Here is a 22,468-nt window from a genome sequence, read left to right on the forward strand (position 1 = left end):
GGCCACAGTCAGTGTTTTTCTGGGGGCACGCATACCCTTAAACATTTTGTGAATCTTTGTACTTTTGTCCATTTACTGTATTTATTTTCCCCAATTTGAACTATAAAATGGTAATTTTCTTGAGTCAGAATGAGAGTACCCCTAAACATTTCCTTTAGGAAAAAAGCACTGGCCACAGTGCTCAACCAACCCTGTATAAGATTGCTGGTAACACATCAGTGCAAGTCTGTAGTAAAAACTGGCACCTGCAGCTGTGCATGTGCTTGTTCATTGTTGGAGACATGTGGAAGGGAGGAGATAAGCAAGAGCCACTTCCTCGTCCCATTCCCAGAAAGCAACAGAGGCTGCAGAAGTAGGGAGGACTCTGTCAAAGGATGCAGCAAAGACCCCTGGACACGCGTTGATGGGTCCTGTGGCTCACAGAATTGTAGAATTGGAAGGAACCACAAGGGTCATCTATTCCAACCCCCTGCAATGCAGGAATCTTTTCGCCCAATGTGAGTCTTGAACCCATGAACCTGAGATTAAGAGTCTCATGCTCTACTGACTGAGCCATCCCAGCAGTCATCTTTTAAAGAACAGGTGCAAAGGCTCATACCAGCTCAGATGGCATGCCCTCTGCACATACTCAGAAACACTCTCTCCTTCCCATGAGACAGGCTGAAAGCTGACGTGAAGAACAGGGCTTAAATGAAACAATGACAGGGTAAAAAAAGGGATATCTCCTAAAACAGGGAAATCCAAGACTGGCTTGGAGGAGCAGATTCCCTCATTCCTCCCAAGGGTGCCCTGACCCCTCTGCCTGCCACGGTGCACATGGGGTTACTCGGAGGCATCCAAGAGCCAACTCATTTTGCAGGGTAGCTTTCCACCAACTTGCCCTGAGGAGCTGGTAGCAGGGGAAGTCACCCACACGACCACCCCCAAGCAGGCTTCGCCGCCGACCTTGCGGGGAGGCTCACGTTTCCCATTCTCCCGTGACATTAATAATGCAGGCCGGGCCGTGTCGTGCTCAATAGCTTGCTGCTAATTTGCTGTTCTATCCTTTTGTGCACCGGCCGAACGGGACTTTAATGGATGTAATGATGAGAGGCGGAAACCTGAGAGCCGGATCCCAACCCAGCCGTGCCGCCAGCTGCGTGGCTCAGGAGCAGGGCACGCCATCCCCCCCACCGCATTGCCAATAGGGCGAGCCTTAGGTTTCCACGGGATCAGGGAAATTTGATGACGCTTCACCTCCTGGCCGACCCTCCCCTCCACCCCCCCTCGCACCTTCTGGTGTTGCTTGTCCCAAGGGCGCCTTCTGCTCCACCCATGTGGCCTTTCTTTCCAACAGCAAAAGAGGACCAGGTGGGAAGCTTGCATCCGCATCCCAAAGGGTTCCTGCTCCAGGCATATGTTGCAGGCCCTCTGGGCAATGGTTAAACATATGAGGCAGGGAGGGCTATCCTGGGTAGCACTCAAGATGCTGCTGGACCACAATTCAATTGGCCATGTTGGATGGAGGCGTTGTCAGCTGAAGGGCCCAACGTTACCTGGATGGCCAAAGGTTCCCCACCCTTCCCTTGCTGTAGCTAAACTATGTGGTCCTCCAGAGGTTAATGGACTACAACTCCCATCAGCCCCAGCTGGCATGGCCAATGTTCAGGGATGACAACACTTTATTAGATTTCTTACCTTCCCTTCACCATGAGGTCCCAGGACGGTTAAAGGAATTTTAAATTGCCATATTAGAAAGAGTTAGAGCAAATCCTAGTAAAGAGAATAGGGCGAGTCCTGAAATATTATATCACAAGTGTCAAAGATGGAGGAGAAGGGGAGGTGGATCTTTAGTATGTTACAGAAACTACACAGTGAATGTGCAAAATGTGCCACTGTGGGCAGGCTTTTCAACAAGGCTGCTACCCCCAACCTGAATTTCTGAGGGCAGTGGAACAACCTCTGCTAATCTTCACAGGTATTTGGTGGCCTGAGTTGTTTAGAGATTTAATGTGCGTGCCTTGAATTGGGCCCCAAAATGAATCAGCAACTAATGATGGGAGTTATAGTTCAGCAAAAACTGGAGATCCACAGGACCCACACCCCTGTTATAAGTAAATCCTAATCTCTCAGCCTCTTCTTCCCCATTGCTCAGATGACAGGGAGGCCAGAAGTGGTTTGGTCCATTTAGGCTACAGGTAAGAACCATGCTTTGATTACCGTAAGTTTGTGGGGGCCAGTGGGGCTTTAGGATTTTTTTAAGGCAGAGCCGTACTTAGGGGTTGGTGAAACCGGCTTAGGTCCGGGGTGGGGTGGGGGGAACACAAAAATCAGACAACGGCAGCCAGAATTCTCTACACACAAAAATGGAAGTAGAAGTTCCCGCCAAAGAAGAATGTGTAAGTAAGGTGATGGACTATGCAGAAAAGGCAAAGTTAACAGCCAAAATAAGAGAATCTAATGATGATTGCTTTGTGGAAGAATGGAAGCCCTTTGCAGACTATCTAATATAATAAGTTTGATGTACTCACAAGCCAGGTTTGAAATATGAGCAACAGAAGGAATTAGAGAACACAGTATTGATGTGTTGGTATAATAAATAAAAGGGATTGTGCAGCGGGGAGAGAATTAAACCACCATGGGAAATGGGGCAGGAAGTCAAGAAAAGATAAATTTATTATGTATTGAAGTATATATATCAAACTTTTGAAAATTCAATTCAAAAATTACAAAAAAACCAGACATATTTGTGGGGTGATGCAACGCACGACACGAAAACATGCAAATCTTTAGCCCTTCCTCCCTGCCTCACTCTCACTACAGACACTCTGAGTACTTGGGTCATGTAAAATGTAGTCATTTCTAACGTGGGTATTGTGATAAAGTGATTTTTTGGGGGGGGTACAAGGGACCCTAGGTACGTCTCTGCTTATGGGGCTGTTGTGAGGAGTACTGCGGTGGTTTTTAAAAACACAAATGCTCGGTATTGATAATCATGAGATTGAAAACATGCAGTGTGATTTCCTTTGCAACTCACTAACCACAACACATTCTCTCCTAGCACCTGGGCCTCAGAGCCAGAGGCTGTAGCTTCCATGCAGAATTAGTCCCGGACAGCACCTCTCTTTACCCTACGTTCTCCTACAAATGGACCTTGAGCTTGTTTGGAGGTTCTAGCAGGGGAGCGCAGCTATCGTATACCCTTGACCGAAGAACGGTACACTCCTTCTATCTGGGATGGTCGTCCTCTTCCACCGAGCGCGCAGGGGACACCCGCCTAGCCAGCCAGATCAGCCGAATCAACCCTGGCGATCAATGGGGTGACAGATGTCGCAGCCAGATCGCCCTCACATTCTGGACTCCCAGGCGGCATACCTGTGCAATTTAACTATTCCAAAATATAGACGAGCTTTTACGTTGGCCAGATTAGATATGCTACCTTCCGCTGTTCTTGAAGGCCGATTCTCAAAAACACCATTCCAGAATCGACTCTGCCCCTGTGGAGTCGGTAATGTGGAGACTGTATCACATGTACTCCTGTCTTGCCCCTTATATAAAGACTTGAGGGAAGAGATCGTCATGCCGCTTATACTCGCCATTCCGGGCCGCTCGCCCGAGGACATACTGTTTTTCCTCCTGGCAGACCTGAATACCCAGACAACGGAGAAGGTAGCCAGATTTGTTGAGAGGGCCATGAAATTGAGGGCTGCCAGCTGAATAACAGTGCCCCCTCATAATTAAGATCTCATTTATTCTTGTTTTAATTGTGCCGAATCCTGATTCAGCTCATTTTATTGGTTATATATGGTTTTTATCAGTATCTGTAATATGTGTCTTTTTGATGCAACGGCCTGTGGGCTATGCAAATAAATAAAGTTTGTTGTTGTTGTACCTGCTCAGGCACCTCTCTTTAAGAGACAATTGTAGCACAGCGGCTAGCATGTTTGTTTTGGACACAGGAAACCTAGATCTCTGTTTGGATATTAAGTTCCATTGGTCTCCAAGCAGAAGAATAAGTGGGCACAGAGCTGACATCAGAAATGCCAACCATCACAAACCACTACAGGAACATTTTAGCCTAGCCGGACACTCTGCTATTGGTCTTTATGGAGGCTATCCTTGAGCAAAGGAATGTAACAGGGAAACTCCAGCGTGAAACCGAATTACAACTTACTCAAAAGTTCCAAAAGTTCATTTGGGTCTTATCAGCAACAAATGATTTCCTCAACATCTACAGTTCTTAATTTACTCAACAATGCTAAGACAACCGTGTTGCTACTGTTTTGAACGGTCCCTGTTCGCACTGAATTGCGTCAGACCTTCCATTTTATATTTCTGATCCTGGACTAGTTACCTGGCCACCCATGTGTGCATCTATACCTGTAACCAGTGTTCAAAACTCCCATTGTTCTAGGCACATTTTGTGACGGGGATTTCATTAGTGCGAGCAGTTTCCGAGCTCTGGGCACAGTAGTGCACCTAAGATTTCACATTAAAACTGCAAAGTGGAAGGAAAGGAGGACCTTTTTTCTGCCTCCCCACTTCCAGCTACTGCCTGAAGACTGGAGAAGAGACCCTCTTATGAATATTAGGGGGGTGGGCAGGGGAAGGACTACACCATGTGAAAAATGAACATAATATTTTAGCTGCAGTTCATTCATTTTCAGCTTTGTATTCTTGTTATAAAAAGTGAGGCTAGACATTCTGTTGTTGCGCTCATAACCAAGGTTTACGGTGCCATTTAGCTCCTAGCTTTCATATCTCATTTTCAAACTTTGCTTCTAACTCAGTACAGTACTTCATGCATCTGATAGAGTGGGTGTCGGCAGAGCCAGAGGAAAAAGTGTTCTGGAATCCAGAAAAAAGACTGTTCTGCTTCCATTTTCAACATGGCTAGTAAAGGTAAAGGGACCCCTGACCCTTAGGTCCAGTCGTGTTCAACTCTGGGGTTGCGGCGCTCATCTCATGTTACTGGCCGAGGGAGCCAGCATACAGCTTCTGGGTCGTGGCCAGCATGACTAAGCCGCTTCTGGCAAACCAGAGCAGCGCACAGAAACGCCGTTTACCTTCCTGCCGGAGCGGTACCTATTTACCTACTTGCACTTTGACGTGCTTTCGAACTGCTAGGTAGGCAGGAGCTGGGACTGAGCAACAGGAGCTCACCCCGTCATGGGGATTCGAACCGCCAACCTTCTGATCAGCAAGCCCTAGGTAGGCTCTGTGGTTTAACCTACAGCGCCACCCGCGTCCCTTCAACATGGCTACTTCAGATCAAAATGCCCAATCCTGTGTAGATCTATGCAGAAGTAAGCTTCATGGGGTTTCCTATCAAATAAGTACTGTATATGGAATATATTTGCTTGTTTGTTTAGTAACATAGACCAACACAGCTACCATTCTGGAAAGCAAGCAAAAGTTATTCCTGTCTGACTTCAGCATCTATATCTATATAGATATTTTTCTTTATATACTACCCTCTCGTAAACTGTCAAGGCAATATCTAGCAATATAACAACATAAAAACCATTAAAATCAGTACAGAACTATCAATAAAATGAACCATCATTATAGATCTAGATCTGCACTGTACATTTAAAGCTGTATTATGAATAGTTGTGTCTCCCCTGCAAGAATCATGGGAACTGTAAGGGTGCTGAGAGGACACCTTGTTACCCACATAGAGCCCATATGTCAAGTCCCCCTGGCCGGGGGGGGGGGGGACAAAGTCCAACCTGAAGCACAGTCCTGCAGACATCTTGGGAGCATGCAAGCTGAGGTCTATTAGCATGAGCAGCTGAGCAGACACAGCAGCTCAGCTCTGCTTCCCTTTTATACTTTGCCTGCTGATTGCAACATCTGGGCTTCATGTGACAGGTGACCCTCACCTGTTCCAAGCCTACTCCAGCTGAGGAATCACACCCCTCCTCCTAGAGCAGTGTTTTTCAACCACTGTTCCGCGGCACACTAGTGTGCCGCGAGATGTTGCCTGGTGTGCCGTGGGAAAAATTGAAAAATTCGAAAGAGAATTACTTAATATATAGTCAATATAGGCACAGAGTTAATTTTTTTAACATTTTCTAATGGTGGTGTGCCTCGTGATTTTTTTCATGAAACAAGTGTGCCTTTGCCCAAAAAAGGTTGAAAAACACTGTCCTAGAGCTAGGGATGTCCTACCGTACCCTCCAACATTCCTCCATTGAAAATAGGGACCTCCTATACCCTCATTGGCACGTTCCCCTCAAACAGGAACAGGCATCCCGGTGGCTCATTGGCCGGACGAAGCGTCGCTCTCCTGTGCCCGCCTCCCGCCTTCATCCTCAGTGGCTACCTCGGCGGTAAGGCCCCGGCTCCGAGCCTATGCGCCAAGGTGGGCGATCTGTCCTGCCAATCGGCACGCCGAGGTGGTAAAAGCTCAGCCCTCCCCACATGCTTATTGGTGTGAAGAAGTCGCTTCCTCTCTCTGGGAGTGGTCAAGGTGGACATCAGTCTTGGGTCTGTCCTCGGGAACCCCAAGAGGGCTGAGAAAGACTGCCCAGCTGTTCAACGTTGATGCGGATTATTCATGGGTTTTTTGGCCCTTTTTTTTTGCCGATAACCATTTAATTATTATTGAAAGGGCATTGAAAGGGGGCATGCCGGAGCCGCGGGAGACCTGTCAGAGAGCCGCATGTGGCTCCAGAGCCGCAGGTTGCTGACCCCCGTCCTATACCCTCCAATGTGGAGCGTGGGTGGCGCTGTGGTCTAAACCACAGAGCCTAGGGCTTGCCGATCGGAAGGTCGGCGGTTCGAATACCCACGACGCGATGAGCTCCCGTTGCTCGATCCCGGCTCCTGCCAACCTAGCAGTTCAAAAGCACGTCAAAGTGCAAGTAGATAAATAGGTACCACTCTGGCGGGAAGGTAAACGTTTTTTCCGTGCGCTGCTCTGGTTCGCCAGAAGCGGCTTAGTCATGCTAGCCACATGACCCGGAAGCTGTACGCTGGCTCCCTCGGCCAGTAAAGCGAGATGAGCACTGCAACCCCAGAGTCATTTGCGACTGGACCTAACAGTCAGGGGTCCCTTTACCTTTACCTTTACACCCTCCAACTTTTTTCCAATGAAGATAGGGGTGTCCTATCAAATCAGAAACCAGTAAGGCTTCTGTAAATCTGGCACTATCCCTGGGAAATAAGGACACTTGAAGGGTCTGAACAAGCTCCAGGGAAGATGGAAGCTTTTTGGAAAAAGTCCATTCTCTTCTCACTCTAGGGTAGAGAACCAGGCTGTAGCTGCGATGATAGATATGCCTTGGGTGCCCCTCTTGCTGGCATCTATTTGATCTCTATTGCTTATATTGCATCTAACCTAGCATTTGGTTCTCACAGGAAACTTGAAAGCATAAACTCACCTGCAATCCAGAGACATACTGCCTCCAACAGTGAACATAAGTCATAGTCGTCATGGCTAGAAGCCACTGAGATCCTCCATGAATTTGTCTAATCCCCTTTTAAACCAGGGACAGGGAACCCGTGGCCTCCACATGGCACTAAACTACAGGCTTGGGCTGATGGATGCTGGAGTTCAACAACAGGCTCTCTGCCCCTGTTTTAAAGCTATCTATGTTGGTGGTCACCACAACTTCTTGTGTGAGTGAATACCATAGTTTAACCATGGAATTATTGGAGCAGTGTGTAATCGCTTGCAAAAAATGGTCTGTCTTGCTATGAAGGAAAGGCGCCATGGAGCAAGATGTATCTCCAAAATTCCTTGGTGGCACATACCACCCAGCATCACAAAGGACAAACATGGGCCCACCAAAGGTTTATGCCACACTAACTGCTGCTAGCCTTTGCAGTGCCACAAGACTCATAGAATCATGGAATTGTAAAGTTGGAAGGGACCCCAAGGGTCATCTAACCCAACCCCATTTGGGCCTGCAATAGAGTAACCCTGTTAGCCCTGTAGCAGCACTGGATTTAGGGTGGTACAAGTGGTTCCCCCGCACAGGGCGCTGCACCAAGGGGACACCAAATAATAAGAAAGAAAGAAAAAAAGAAAGAAAGATAATTATTGTGAAAATAAGAAGCATTATTGGGGGGGGGGGTGTGCCAAATCTTATTCTCGCTCAGGACACCATATTACCAAAGTCCACCCTTTCCTCTGTAGATTCTTCCTAGTTTGGACCCATGCGACAAAAAGCTGCACTTTAGCATTAACTGCGCACCCACAGGCTTTTCTGTTCAGCAAACATGTTCAATGAGCTGTGCATTACTGAGCAAGATGGATGCCATCATTAGAAAGAACTGAGATCCCACCCATATTGTTGCCTATTGCTCTAAGAATATCTAAAACATGTGGTGCTCTGGATGTTGCTAGACTACAAGCCCCATTCTTCTCAACCATTGACCGTGCTGGCTGGAGCTGATGGGATTTGGAGTCCAGCATCTGGAGGGCTACAAGTTCCCCCCACCTCGGCCTAAAATTACATTGGAGTAGATTGCTAAAGACAGCAGTAGGAGGAATTGGAGCTCAGGGGTCCCCATAAACCACTAGACCAGGCATCCCCAAGGTGTTTTGGACTACAATTCCCATCATCCCTGACCACTGGTCCTGTTAGCTAGGGATCATGGGAGTTGTAGGCCAAAACACCTGGAAGACCACTGGTTGGGGATGCCTGCACTAGAACCATTGCAGCTCAAGTATTTCCAGTGTGTGATGTCAAACCATGATAACACCAAAGTTGAAGGTTTGAACCCTGTATGGGACAGCTGAATATTCCTGCATTGCAGGGGGTTGGGCTAGATGGTCCCCAGGGTCCCTTCCAACTCTACAATTCTATGATTCCTTCTTTTCCTCAGCTGCATCATCGGATGGTGCAGCAGAAGGTCGCCCTGTTTGTCTCAGTCCTATGCTAGTAAGGTTCTTGCAAAAGTTGTAGCGCCCTCTAGTGTCCTGAAATGGGAAGCTGGTTTCTCCCTGCCTCTCCTGCAAACCTCCTTTCCCTGCTCCAAACTGAAATAAACGACAGAGGGAAGGTATGCCCAAAGCTCTGCTCTGTGGTAGGTGTGTTTATACTTCGCAACATCAGCTTTCCATACACACGACACACAAAGAAGCTCCTGCGGCCAATCGGAAGCCACGGCAACTAACATTTCTCTCATGATTTTATTATTTATACCCCGCCCATCTGACTGGGTTGCCTCTGACACTCTGGGCAGCTTCCAACGTATATGAAAACATGTTTTAATAAAACATTAAACATTTTAAAAAAAACTTCCCTATACAGGGCTGCCTTCAGATGTCTTCTAGAAGTTCTTACTTATCTCCTTGGCTCGTATAACTCCATACCCTACAACATTTCTCCGATGAAAATAGGGACGTCCTATGACCTGGAAGCTGTACGCCGGCTCCCTTGGCCAGTAACGCGAGATGAGCGTCGCAACCCCAGAGTCGGACACGACTGGACCTAATGGTCAGGGGTCCCTTTACCTTTTTTTAAAGGAAAAGGCAGGACATTCTGGGATCAACTCAGAAACCGTGAGGCTTCTGTAAATCCGGGACTGTCCCTGGAAAATAGGGACACTTGAGAGAGTCTGCTTTTCTGAGGATGCACGACGCTAGCTGTGGAAAGCAAGCCAGGGTTGAGAGCGCAAAAATCACTCCTGAATTGCATCATCTAGTCCCAGGAACAACACTGAAGAGGAGATTTCATCTGAGGAATTGGGGAGTTAATTTCCCTCACCACAGAGGGATCACAGCCCACACGTACACTTATAGGATTACAAGGCTTGTGGCTTGAAGAGATACCTGAGTCTAGTCATCATGCCGTACCAGAATTATTCTGTTTAAGGATATTTAAGAAGCGGCCTCCTATTGATGAGGACCATGGATCCGTCTAGCTCAGGGATGGGGAAATCTGTGGCCCTATGGATGTTTGTTGGACTATGTCTCCTGTCAGCCCCAGTCAACCTGGACAGTGGTCAGGGATGATGGGAGCTGTAGTCTAGCAACATTTGGAAAGCCACAGGTTCCCCATCCCTGAGCTACATCAATTTTATTTGTATGCTGCCCCTTCCACAGTTCAAAACATGCTCAAAGTGGCTTACAACATGAAAAAAAATACATAAACACAACAAAAGTAGTCCTAAACAACAAATAAGACACTTAAAAATACACAACCAAGCTGAATAATTTCCACATAAATCACAAAATCTAAAATAAAGGGGGGGGGAAACCAGCAGCAACAATCCCACTGAATGAAACCCCTAACATTTTTTTACAGAGTTGCACACATTTAAGAATCACACACACACACAAAAGATTTTAAAGTTAATGGACTATGCAGAGGTGGCGAAGTTGACAGCAAAAAAAATAAGTGATCAAAAAGATGAGAACTTTGTCGAAGGACGGAAATTCCTGTCGGTCTATTTGAGAAAAAATATACATAGTCAAATGAAATCACAAGCAGGATTTGAATAATAGGCAAGGGAAGGAGAATGAATGAATAATAAATGGTTGTAATATAAGTTATAATACCATAGAAAATAAATGGCAGTTATGGCAGCAGATAAAGGAAGACAACAGGAACATCACAGATGTAAAGATGGGAAGTCAAAATGTAAGAAAGTGAATTGAATAATGTCAAATTTTGTGTAATTAAAAATTATTATTTTTAAAGTGGAGGGAAGAATCTCTCTCTCTCTCTCTCTCTCTCACACACACACCCCCCAAATGTGGTAAACATCCCTTTGATCACACAATTCACCTGTGTGGCACAGTCTGCTCACTCAATTTCTCCTCTTTTTCTACAATAGTGAAGCCTGCCCAGGACAATTCCTTCACCCTGCCTCTCTGGTGAAACTGACAACTCAAGGAAGGCCTTATCAATTTCATCCAATTTCTCATTACATGTACATACTGCCAATGAGCACTGAGTTTCTCCTTCCGGCTTGCCAGGCCATGCCTCTTCCTTCTACTAGGAAGCTCATCTCCTGCCTGTTTGAGGATCCTTGGAGGAGGCAGCCCGAAGTTCTTTCTTCTGCTGTACAGCTGGTCTTTCTGGCAGGGGAATTTAACTTACCATTTGAATTCTCAGCTACCTGCCAGTTAAGTGCCTCCTAAGCAGGGATGAGCAAATCCATCATTTCTTTCCAGAAGCTATGCTCTCTACCATCCAATAATATCAACAGCTCATCTCTGTACAGAATCCTGGTGGCCAACAGTAATGGCAAGAGTTACTAAAAGAATTGCTACCATACCAATTAGGACGTGGGTGGTGCTGTGGGTTAAACCACAGAGCCTAGGGCTTGGTGATCAGAAGGTCGGCAGTTCGAATCCCTGCGACGGGGTGAGCTCCCGTTGCTCGGTCCCTGCTCCTGCCCACCTAGCAGTTCGAAAGCACTTCAAAGTGCAAGTAGATAAATAGGTACCACTCTGGCGGGAAGGTAAACGGTGTTTCTGTGCGCTGCTCTGGTTCACCAGAAGCGGCTTTGTCATGCTGGCCATATGACCCGGAAGCTGTACGCCGGCTCCCTCAGCCAGTAATGCGAGATGAGCGCCGCAACCCCAGAGTCGGACACGACTGGACCTAATGGTCAGGGGTTCCTTTACCTTTACCTTTACCATACGAATTGAGCATTTTCCTGCACTGTGCTCTATGGAAATGGGTGATAACAAACTCTGGAAAGTAGCTTGACACTGGGTTTTAGGCTATTATTATTTTCCAGAACTGATCTCTGCATTGACCTTGAATTAAGCGTCAACTAAAAAACCAGCTCTTCTGGATAGAATCCAGAAGGGACCTGCAACCAGTGTTAGAAACTGAGATATGAAAGCTAGGAGCTAAATGGTACCTTAAACTTAGGTTATGGGTGCAACAACGGAATGTCTAGGGACACTTTTTTTTTTCATAACAAGAACACAAAGCTGAAAATGTATGAACTGCAGCTAAAATATTCATTTTTCACATGGTCTAATCCTTCCCCTGCCCACCCCCCTAATATTCTTAAGAGGAAAAATAAAAAAATAAAAAAATCCTTCCAGTAGCACCTTAGAGACCAACTTAGTTTGTTCTTGGTACAGTGGTGCCTCGCAAGACGAAATTAATTCGTTCCGCGAGTTGTTTCGTATTGCGAAAAATTCATCTTGCGAAGCACGGTTTCCCATAGGAATGCATTGAAATTTAATTCTCATAGGAATGCATTGAAATTTTCGTCTTGCGAAGCACGACCATAGAAAAATTCGTCTTGCGAGTCACCTAAAAAATCGCAAAACCCTTTCGTCTAGCGAGTTTTTCGTTGTGCGAGGCATTCGTCTTGCGAGGTACCACTGTATGAGCTTTCGTGTGCATGCACACCTCTTCAGATACAAAGCTCATACCAAGAACAAACTTAGTTGGTCTCTAAGGTGCTGCTGGAAGGAATTTTTTATTTTTTATTTTGTTTTGACTATGGCAGACCAACACCTATAGCTGATTCTTCAGAGGGTCTCTTCTCCAGTCTTCAGAGAGTAGCTGGAAGTGGGGAGGCAGAAAAAGGTCCACCTTTCCTTCCACTTTGCAGTTTTAATGTGAAATCTTAGGCGCAGTACTGCGCCCAGAGTTCAGAAACTGCTCGTGCCAGTGAAATTCCCTGTCGAAAAATGAGCCTAGAACAATGGGAGTTTCGAACTCTGCCTGCAACTATTTAGAAACACCAGTCTCTCCCCCCCCCCCCTTCTTGGTATACACTCTTGAGAACAGAGCATTTTAGAGCTAATCTGACCAAACGCTCACCAGTTTCCTTAAGAAATGCCTTTCTTGAGTTGTGTTTCCAAGTTATGCCCACTACAGTCTTGGATAGCCAATACAACAAGGTCCCTTATGCAGACAAACTGTGTATCTTGTGCTCAGTCTCAGGTGGAAAACATACCGTAAGTCATTATCTGTTAGCCTGTCCTTTATATAGAAACCCAAAAGATCGGTTTCTGAAACCTTTGTGCACATAAGCAGGCAGGTACACCCCATCAGGAATGGTTTTGAGTGATAATAATAGCTTCAAAATATACAGAGTGGCCCTCTATGCAGTGGCTGCAATAAAATAAAATAAAATAAAATCAGGGAAAAGGAGTTAGATCAGTGTTTCCCAAACTTGGGTGTCCAGCTGTTCTTGGACTACAGTTCCCATCATCCCTGACCACTGGTCCTGCTACCTAGGGATGATGGACACTGCAGTCCCAAAACAGCTGGAGACTCAAGTTTGGGAAACCTTGGGTTATATAAAATAAAAATAAAAAAATTCTTTCCAGTAGCACCTTAGAGACCAACTAAGTTTGTTCTTGGTATGAGCTTTCGTGTGCATGCACACTTCTTAAGTATCTGAAGAAGTGTGCATGCACACGAAAGCTCATACCAAGAACAAACTTAGTTGGTCTCTAAGGTGCTACTGGAAAGAATTTATTTTATTTTATTTTATTTTGACTATGGCAGACCAACACGGCTACCCACCTGTAACTTGGGTTATATGAAATTGCTATACAGTAAATTGTTTTGGTGATTCAGAGGTTTAATCTGTAATCAAGCTAGTTTTAAGCTTGTTTGTGTCTCTCCTCTCTCTCTCTCTCTCTCTCTCACACACACACACGTTATGGATATATATTCTCTATGATTAATATCATTGCTACAAGTTTGTCATGACCTTTGGCTAGAATAATAAACTTTTTTAAAAAAAAAAAACCCTGAAATTTTGTTTTCTCATCCTTACCCCTTGTGCCATGATTATTACTTTTAGATGTCAAAGATAGATTTTAGACTTCCAAAACAAATTTACCATGATGCCAATAAAAACTTTTTTTAAAAAAACACGCCATAAAAAGTGCCAAGAGCAGAAAGTGGTGAGATGAATCCGTCCCATGGCTTGGAGGGTCCTCAATCCTGGTTTGGAAGATCAATATTCAAATCATACCAAACTTCAGTTTACTGTGATTTTGTTTTCATTGTTCCCCAAATAAACAAACCTGCCTTTTGTTAATGCTGAGTAATTGTCAGTGAAACCCCTGCTTAAAGGGGATTGAGCGATTACCCCCAATACCTACACCTACGCCCATGCTGTTAGCACTGCAAGACTGCGACAAATTAAAATGGATCTGGTTTTTAAACACTCGCTTAGCCTGGTTACTTCACCTGCTCTCACGCTATTCGTGATTGGCATATTATTTTAAGGCTTTTTAAACTGAACGCGCAAGGCGTCTTCGGGGTATTTGCAGTGGAAAAGGCAGAATCAAAAAGCTTTTCAATCAAACAAACAAGCAAAGCAAGAGGCACCTATTTCTATCGCAAAGATTTCCGAGCGCTGGAACGGGAAGCCTGCTCAGCGCCCAAAGCCATTGTGACAGGCCCCTTAACAAGGGAGAATCCATCAAACTGCAAGTACCAGCAGGCAGGGGAGAAAAATGCTCGTCACATTGCAGAGTCCACTTTTATTGGGGCAGGAAGCGCCGGGGCGGGGGGGGGGCGGACTTCAGCTGGGGTATAAATATGATTTACATGTTCCAGGTGCATGTGTCCAGGCCAAGCTCCAGGTTGCAGCTCTAACTCCCTCATTAAAGAGCTGAGAATACCTCTCTCGCTAAGCTATCTATATTTAGCTTCCCTTGTGGATGCCGGACACATTCCCAGCCTCTCTCAGCCCTAGCTAATCTTCCTCCTGGGAGCCTGCAGTCAAAGCAGCTCTTTTGTTTACTGCCCTACATTGACTCGTCATCTTCGATCCCAATGACATTGCAGGCAGGCGCATCACGGCAGCCAGGTTATGATGTCACTGGCAGAGGATTATGTCCTCACCAGGAGTGGGAGCCAGTGGAAAACGAGAAGAGAAGATTCCACTGCCCGTGCACATTGAAACTTGGCAGCATTGCCAAGAGACTGCATAACTCTTCTGGTGGGACACTGGAAACGCTTGGAGGTTCAAATTGTGGGTTATTGGGGAGCCATAGGCCCCTTCATACGTCCTGTTTATTCAGCAACTATCCTTATTTGCTGGCACAAAATTTAGGAGGTGGTTAGATTATGACGCAGTGCTATGACAACGAGAAATTATCCGGCATTCATCCGGATATGCTTGTGGGGTGTTTATGAGCATTCCTATTCATCCATCTCGGTTTTTTGTTTTAAATTAAAATAGCTTTATTTAATTTCAGACTTCTAAAATACAACCATATCAAATCAACCAATAGAAACAAATAAACAAAAAAAAATACAACCATATCAAATCATCTCATTCTTTTTGGTGCATTTTGCCGTCACTTTCCAAACTACAAATTAAAATAAAAAATAAAAAAATTAAAAAGTGGATTCGTTACAGTAGGGTGACAGAGCTCATTCATGCATTTTAACTGAGCAAGCCTATAGTTCTGGTATGCATTTATGTCCCTCTTGTAAAATAGTGACAAGTCTGGAGGCATCCTATAGCTGCTTCGGCTTCCAGAGTCACCCTCTCTGGGGAATTTACTGTCTCTCCCTCTTGCCAGCCCCACTTTGGTCAAAACTCTGCTCCCAATCAATAGCTATGCTTGTTTAGGGCCTGCAGGGACTGATAAGGTTTAAATCTGAATTGGCTACCACTGTCAGCAATGGAAACAATGTTTTGTGCTTGATGTACATACAACATGCTGCTGCAGAAGATGTTTCTGTCCTTTAAATAGCAACCCAGAACAAGAGGGAATTTCAGGAAGTAAAAAAAAATCTCACCTGTGAGGCAGTGTGATATGAAAAGCTGCTAAATGCCAGCATTTCCCTGTTCTACGCAACTCACAAAGGTACCCCAGGACGAGAGTAATCAGACCTCAGGCTTGTCATATCTACTTCACTTTTTACTACAACCCCAAGATATACCAGTGTTATAATCAAGTGCAAAAAATAAAAAATAAAATTCAGTAAGAATTAAAGAACAGGTCTGCCTCTGAGCACATTCTGTGCTTAGGAATTTGTTTCCAGTCCCAGACTTGACCTGGGCTCAAAGTCCTTCAGTACCAAATCCACTCCAGGTTAGCGGCAGAAGCAGCTGGCATTGTAGGACAGTGCCACAGAGCCAACCTTTTATCCTAGCTCAGCGGATCCTTACCAGGGTGGGGTATCCTTCCACGCTAGCTTGGCAGACCCTTACCAGGGTGGGGCAGTGGCAAGGTGGTGGGCACTGTACTGGCACGAGCACTGGGTTGGCTTTACCACTATACTCATGCAGACCTGAACTTGCTGGTGCCCTGCCTCACCCCTGCATCATCCTGATACGTGGCAGCAATGCTGGGGGTCCAGAAGACAGCTCTAGGGCACAGCCCCAGCCAGTCGCACCTGCTTAACTGCTTTCTTTTCAGCAGCCTGGTGTAGGTGGAGGAAGTCATTTGGTTGTTGCTCCTGTGAAACAAATGGGAGTCAAGCCCCCTTTTGTTTATCTTCTTCAAATCTCCCAGAGACCGGCTAGAAGATCTAGGACAGGCATGTCCAACAGGTAGATTGTGATCTACCGGTAGATCACTGGATGCCTATGGTAGATCACTGGTAGATCACTGGCTCCCCCCAAAGAAGCTCAACAGCTTTGGCTCCCCTAAAAAAGCTAAACATTTTTGCCCTGCAGCCCCCCAAAAGGGGCTTTCCTCCTCCCTAAAAAAGCTAAATATTTTCACCCTGCACCCCCCAAAAAACAGGGCTTTCCTCCTCCCTAAGAAAAACTCAACAACTTTAACCTGAACCCCCGCCCCCAAAAAGAGGGTAGATCACTGCCAGTTTTTAAACTCGGCGAGTAGATTACAGTCTCTTGGGAGTTGGCCACCCCTCATCTAGGAGACCTGCCCTCTGGAATAAATGTATACCACGGACTACTGGCCAAATTCTAGTAGACAAGCTGTAGCACTTCCTTGTTGCTGGGGTTACTGTATGTTGGGAAAGCCCAAGGTGGTGCCCTCCAGATGTTATTGGACCCCAACTCCCATCAGCCCCAGGCAGCACGGGCATCGGTCAGGGATGATGGCAGTAGTAGTCCAGCAACATCAGAAGGGCACCACTTTGGCTACTCCTGTTGTAAAGAATGGCAAGGCATTTCCTATGTTCCTAAGCCAAAGTGCTCAAGATCGCTTTACAGAGAGTGGTTCCCAGGTGCACATCCTTCTTTTGTCAATGCAAAATACATTAGTGGGCTGAGTGGTGGAATTCTATTTAAAACTAAAGCGGGTCATGGAAGACCGGGAGTCAGTCCGCCCATCCCTGCTTTATTGCCTCTGGTCATCCCCGAGCCTAGTCAGGGGAAGAGACAAGCTCCCTGGAGCTGACCCAGGGCTGGCTCCTTTCTCAATGAGATGCTTTCAGAAAGACATGAGCCTTGGCTTCCCTGGCTGCTTAGGATGAGGTAGAGCCAGAGCTCTCTGGCCCACGTCCCAACCTCCCAGTGCTATTTACAGGCTGCAAAGTTTGGGATTCTTCGGCTGCTCTGGCCCAACCCATGGATTGGCTGCGGTCCCTCCCACATGCTCTGGGTGAACTGAAGCAAGTTGGATGGACGGCAGGTGGGCTGGCACTGGAGGCAGAATTCCTGGGTTCCTTCAAAAACCACTTCGATCAGGACAACTAAGAGAGCTGCATTTAGCCTCCCGAAATGGCAATCTCTCATGTGAGCAGGAGCCAATGTTTTCCTGCCCCCCCCCCCATTTATAAATTGCTAAAACAAAAGGTAGTGAGATTCCAGTGTACTTGGATGGATGGGCCAATTGGTCAATTTGGGTCTCTCGGTTTCTCATTTTTCTAAGCTTAAACTCAAGTCTCCACATTTCAGCAGCAACTTGCGATTATCACAGTGGCATCTCGGTTTTCGAATGTAATCCGTTCCGGAAGACCGTTCCGAGTTCTGAAACGTTCGAAAACTGAAAACTCAATACGGAAGCCTCAATACAGAAAACCCAATACAATACAGAAAACTCAATGCGTAAGCTGTGTGGCATGCTCAACTTCCGAGGCATGTCTGAAAACCAAAGCATTTACTTCCGGTTTTACGGCGTTCGAAAACCGAAATGTTCGTCAATGGAGACGTTCAAAAACTGAGGTACCACTGTATTTTTAACTTTTCATGAAACTTCATTGGTAACTTAATGTGAATTTCTCATACAACACACATTTCCAGAGCCGTTGTAAAGATTATAGAGACTGAGTCTAGAAGCACAATAGAACAAAATGGAAGGGTGGACTGTGCCACTTCAGACTACAAGTGGCAGGAATCAAAATTTTGAATGCTTCCCTATACAAAAAGAAAGAGACTCTGTAAGTAGAAAACTAATACTGGAAGAGGTACATTAGAACCTTTCTTTCGGATTTGTTAGGTTTTAAGCTAGCCCTCTTCCTGACAATGAGTTTTTACATGGAGCATTCAAAAATAGCATGCACCAACACATACCACACACAGTCTTTAGTGGTAAAGTTCATTTTACCAGCTCATTCTGCTGCAATTATATACCTAATAGGCCAAAGATGAGGTAGGTGAGATGCTTGTGACACTAGAATGGCGCGGTAAGCAGTGTATTAAAAGAGGGTTAGCTGTGCCACGGGCATCATGTGTTCATTACTTTTGTTTAATTAAACAGAGGGGATGCGCTTCCCATTGTCAAAGAACAGCAGCACATTGTTCTATAGCTAAAGAGAAAAGTGGCACATAAAATTGGTAGGAGATTACTGTAGACCAGGAGTGGAGAACCAAGATGTTGCTGGATCATAACTTCCATCATCCCTGTCCAATGACCATGCTGACTCAGGCTGGTGGTAGCTGCAGTCTAACAACCTCTGAAAGACCACAGGTTCTCATCCCTGGTGTAAAGGAAGTTTTAGCCTTGCGTGGATTCCCCATACCCTATTTTTAAAAGGCTACATGATCACTCCTACAGTATGACTGCTTTTAAATGTTATCAGAACACAAGTGTGGTTGTGACGCGAGAGCAAGTGATGGCACAGGCACTAGCCAATAGGGGCCTTTTCAAGGCTGTAATGTGTAATACAATGTAACCCAGCAACCAGGAGCCAATAGGACAAACCAGGAGGCAAGGTCAGAAATTAGGTCAGAACCAGAGAACAAGCCAGGGTTGAAGACCAGGAGCATGCTAGAGCACAAGAAGCCCTTGTTGCTCGAGAAAAACTCAACCGGCACAGGAAGCCTCTCTCATAACACTAGAACTCGTGGAGATCCAATGAAGGTGAACACTGGGAGATTCAGGAGGACAGATAAAAGAAAGAAAGCACAAGCAGTGAACATTTTGCACCAGTTCGATTGGCAGGGTGGCAAACTGAACGAAGCCAGTGAGAGAGAGATCTGTCAGGAGTCGGAGTCAAGCGTAAGTAGCAATAAAACACCCAGAGTAAGTTAACTCTTTATTCAAAGAAACCAAAACAGGACAGGCCTAGTGATCCCAGCAACTCTTGCCCCAATGAGGCAGTTGAATGAGGCACTGAAGGTCCATGCCTTCCCACATCTGCCTGTCCCCTCCTCTCCAGGGTTTTCCCAAGCATCCACAAACTGTGCCTGCCCTGCACACAACCAATCTCTGCTCTGCTCTGTGTGTTCTAGGAGACCAGGGAGAGGGGGAGCTGGTTGCAGCAGGAATGGGAGACTTCTTCAGCAGCCTGCCTGGTCTCTGCCTGTTGGCCCTCCTCCTCTCCAGTCTCTGCTTCTGCCTCTGATTTTGGACTGCTCTCTGCTCCAGAGTCTTCCCGCTCACTAAACCCTGTTACCTCTTCAGCTGCTGACACCTCCTCCTCCTCCTCCCAGTCTGCTCCCTCTGACCACTCATTGTCATCCCACCACCTCTCCCTAAGCTCTGAGCCTTCTTCTCTTGGGGGTTCCCCAACTGCTGCCTCCCACCACTCCTCTGTATCCAACCAGTGCGGATCCTGCTGCTCACAGGCAATAATCAGCCTTTGGAAGAAAGGCTGCTCATGCCAAGACATGCTGTTTCCTCCATGGGGAACTGAGACTAGCATTGTCTGCCAGGGTGGCTCCCTGCTGCTGAGCTTGCATGCTTGTAAATGAACAGATAGCAGCAACCAAAATGTTAAGTCTCAATATACCCTCCTCGCTGGAGTGGGGAACCCACTACAAAAGGCTTTTCCTGGAATGGCCTTTGAATGCGCTCTGTGCATGGTCAGAGGCATTCTCCTCTTCATCTCAATCTGTTCCAGGCCAGCCTGAGCCCCGGAGAAGCCTTGCTTAGCATGGTGGCTGTGCATCGCACCCACCTTCAACAGGCAAACATACTGTAAACATTTCTTTCCCTGTCATTGCCAGCAACAAAGAGAATGTCTCCTGCTGTCAGGCAAACAGCGAGCGCTAGACTTTCTCTCATTCTGACTTCAAAGGCTATGTTTCAAGCATGGAGGAATTCCAGCCATGCTTAGCAGGAGACTCACACAGTCCTTGTGGGAGAGTGTGGGAGAACCCAAGAGTGCCGTTCACAGTTCCAAGTCATCTTTCTGAAACGGCCATCGTCCCCTCTCACATTAGCGCCAGCGGTCAAACTCTCCCCACCTCAGGACCCTCTGTATTAGGACTGGGCGATACCTGGTTTTCAACAACGCGATATAACACCAGCTAAACATTGTGATATACCGTGGAACGCCAGTTTATCAAACGTAATCCGTTCCAGAAGACCGTTCAACTTGCAAAACCGAAAATTGAAAGCGGAAGCCTCAATACAATATAGGGAACTCAAAACAGAAGCTGCATAGCATGTTCGGCTTCTGGAAATAATTTGAAAACCGGAGCAGTTACTTCTGGGTTTTCAGCGTTTGGGAGCCAAAACTTACAACAACAGAGGCGTTCAACAACCAAGGTTCCACTGTACCAATATATAATGATGTCTGATATAAGGATGGAACTATGTGGAGGCGAACAGTAGGGCTTGACGATATCTGGTTTTCAGCATTGTGATCTATCACCAGCTAAACATTGTGATGCACTGGTATAGCATGATGCCTGAAATAAGGATGGAGCTATGTAGAGGCATTGGCTGGCTTCACAGTTTTTCCCACATTGTGATTTGCACAACACACACACACACACACACACACACACACATAGCATAACTTGCAATATATTGACAGGTCAAAAATTATGAAACCGCTATCACGATATGGACTTCTAACTGGTTTTGGACGATATACTCATATATATCCCAGCCCTGCTCTGTACTTCAGTGGAGATCAAACCATCACACGGGTTTTTTTTTCTCTCTCTCTACACTCATTGGCCCCAAGTTCAGTGAAAAGTAGCCTCAGCTAGGAGGACTTAAGGTAAAGGGACCCCTGACCATGAGGTCCAGTCGTGTCCGACTCTGGGGTTGCGGCGCTCATCTCGCTCTATAGGCCGAGGGAGCCGGCGTTTGTCCGCAGACAGCTTCCGGGTCATGTGGCCAGCATGACAAAGCCGCTTCTGGTGAACCAGAGCAGCGCACGGAAACGCCGTTTACCTTCCCGCCGGAGCGGTCCCTATTTATCTACTTGCACTTTGACATGCTTTCGAACTGCTAGGTGGGCAGGAGCTGGAACCGAGCAACGGGAGCTCACCCCATGGCAGGGATTCGAACTGCTTAGGAATTAACCCACAGCGCCACCTGGTCCCTCTTAAAGGGACTTAAAGTGGGACATAGAGGATTAAGGATGCCTTGGTGTGTGCATCCCATACTCTAACCACTCTCTTGTGATCTGGAAACCAACTGCAACAATCTGAAAAGTGCTACTAGCTAGGACAACTCTTCCTAGGATGAGAGAGGCCCAAATACTCCTGCCTGGAACTCCCGGGGAGCCGTGTTTAGGAGGACACCCAGGTCCCAATTAACAATTGAGGGGGCACATGAGGACTGAAGCAATTAATGTCACATGCCGTTAGGCCTGCAGTATCACTTGCAGCTATAAATACCAATATAAAAGGGACAGGCTTTTGCTCGGTTGCAGAGCATCTGCTTTACATGCAAATGCTCCCAGATATATAATCCCCAGCGTCTCCTGATATGGCTACGAAAACCCCTGCGTCTAAATGCCTGGAAAGCCACTACCAGTCAGCAGAGATCGTTCTTCCCCAACTTGGGCCCTTCAAGATGCTTTGGACTACAACCCCCCATCAGCGCCTGCCAGCACAGGGCCAGAGTTAGGTACCAGATGAACCATGCAGGGATGGGATCAAGGGTCAGCACAGTCGCCTGGGCTTGTCACAGGGAGGGAGGAGATTCAGGGAGGGAGGGGACTCCATAGAGTCAATGCTGGATCTGCAGGGTCTGGCAACTTCCCATAATGTTTAGAACCAGCGCCCCTGTGTTCCTAGACATCACTGTGTACGACGGACCCGTGGTCCAACTCTGTATAAGGCAGTTTCATACAGTCCTGCCAACCTGCCAACCAAACCTGTACTTAACAAAAGACTTAAAAGTTGGCTTGCAGAGTATGCTTGATACTTTCCGTCAGGGACAGCTCACCTCTGGCTCTCCAGATGTGGCTGGAATTCAGACCCC

General features: G+C 46.5%; 1 protein-coding gene across 1 annotated transcript in view; it reads right to left on the reverse strand.

The window, feature by feature from the left end:
• The window catches only part of ZNF385A (zinc finger protein 385A), a 180,982-nt gene that overhangs the window by 158,272 nt on the left and 242 nt on the right, over window positions 1-22,468 (reverse strand). The gene's annotated exons all lie outside the window — the stretch shown is intronic.

Source organism: Lacerta agilis, chromosome 2, assembly GCF_009819535.1.
Source record: "Lacerta agilis isolate rLacAgi1 chromosome 2, rLacAgi1.pri, whole genome shotgun sequence".
NCBI lineage: Eukaryota > Metazoa > Chordata > Lepidosauria > Squamata > Lacertidae > Lacerta > Lacerta agilis.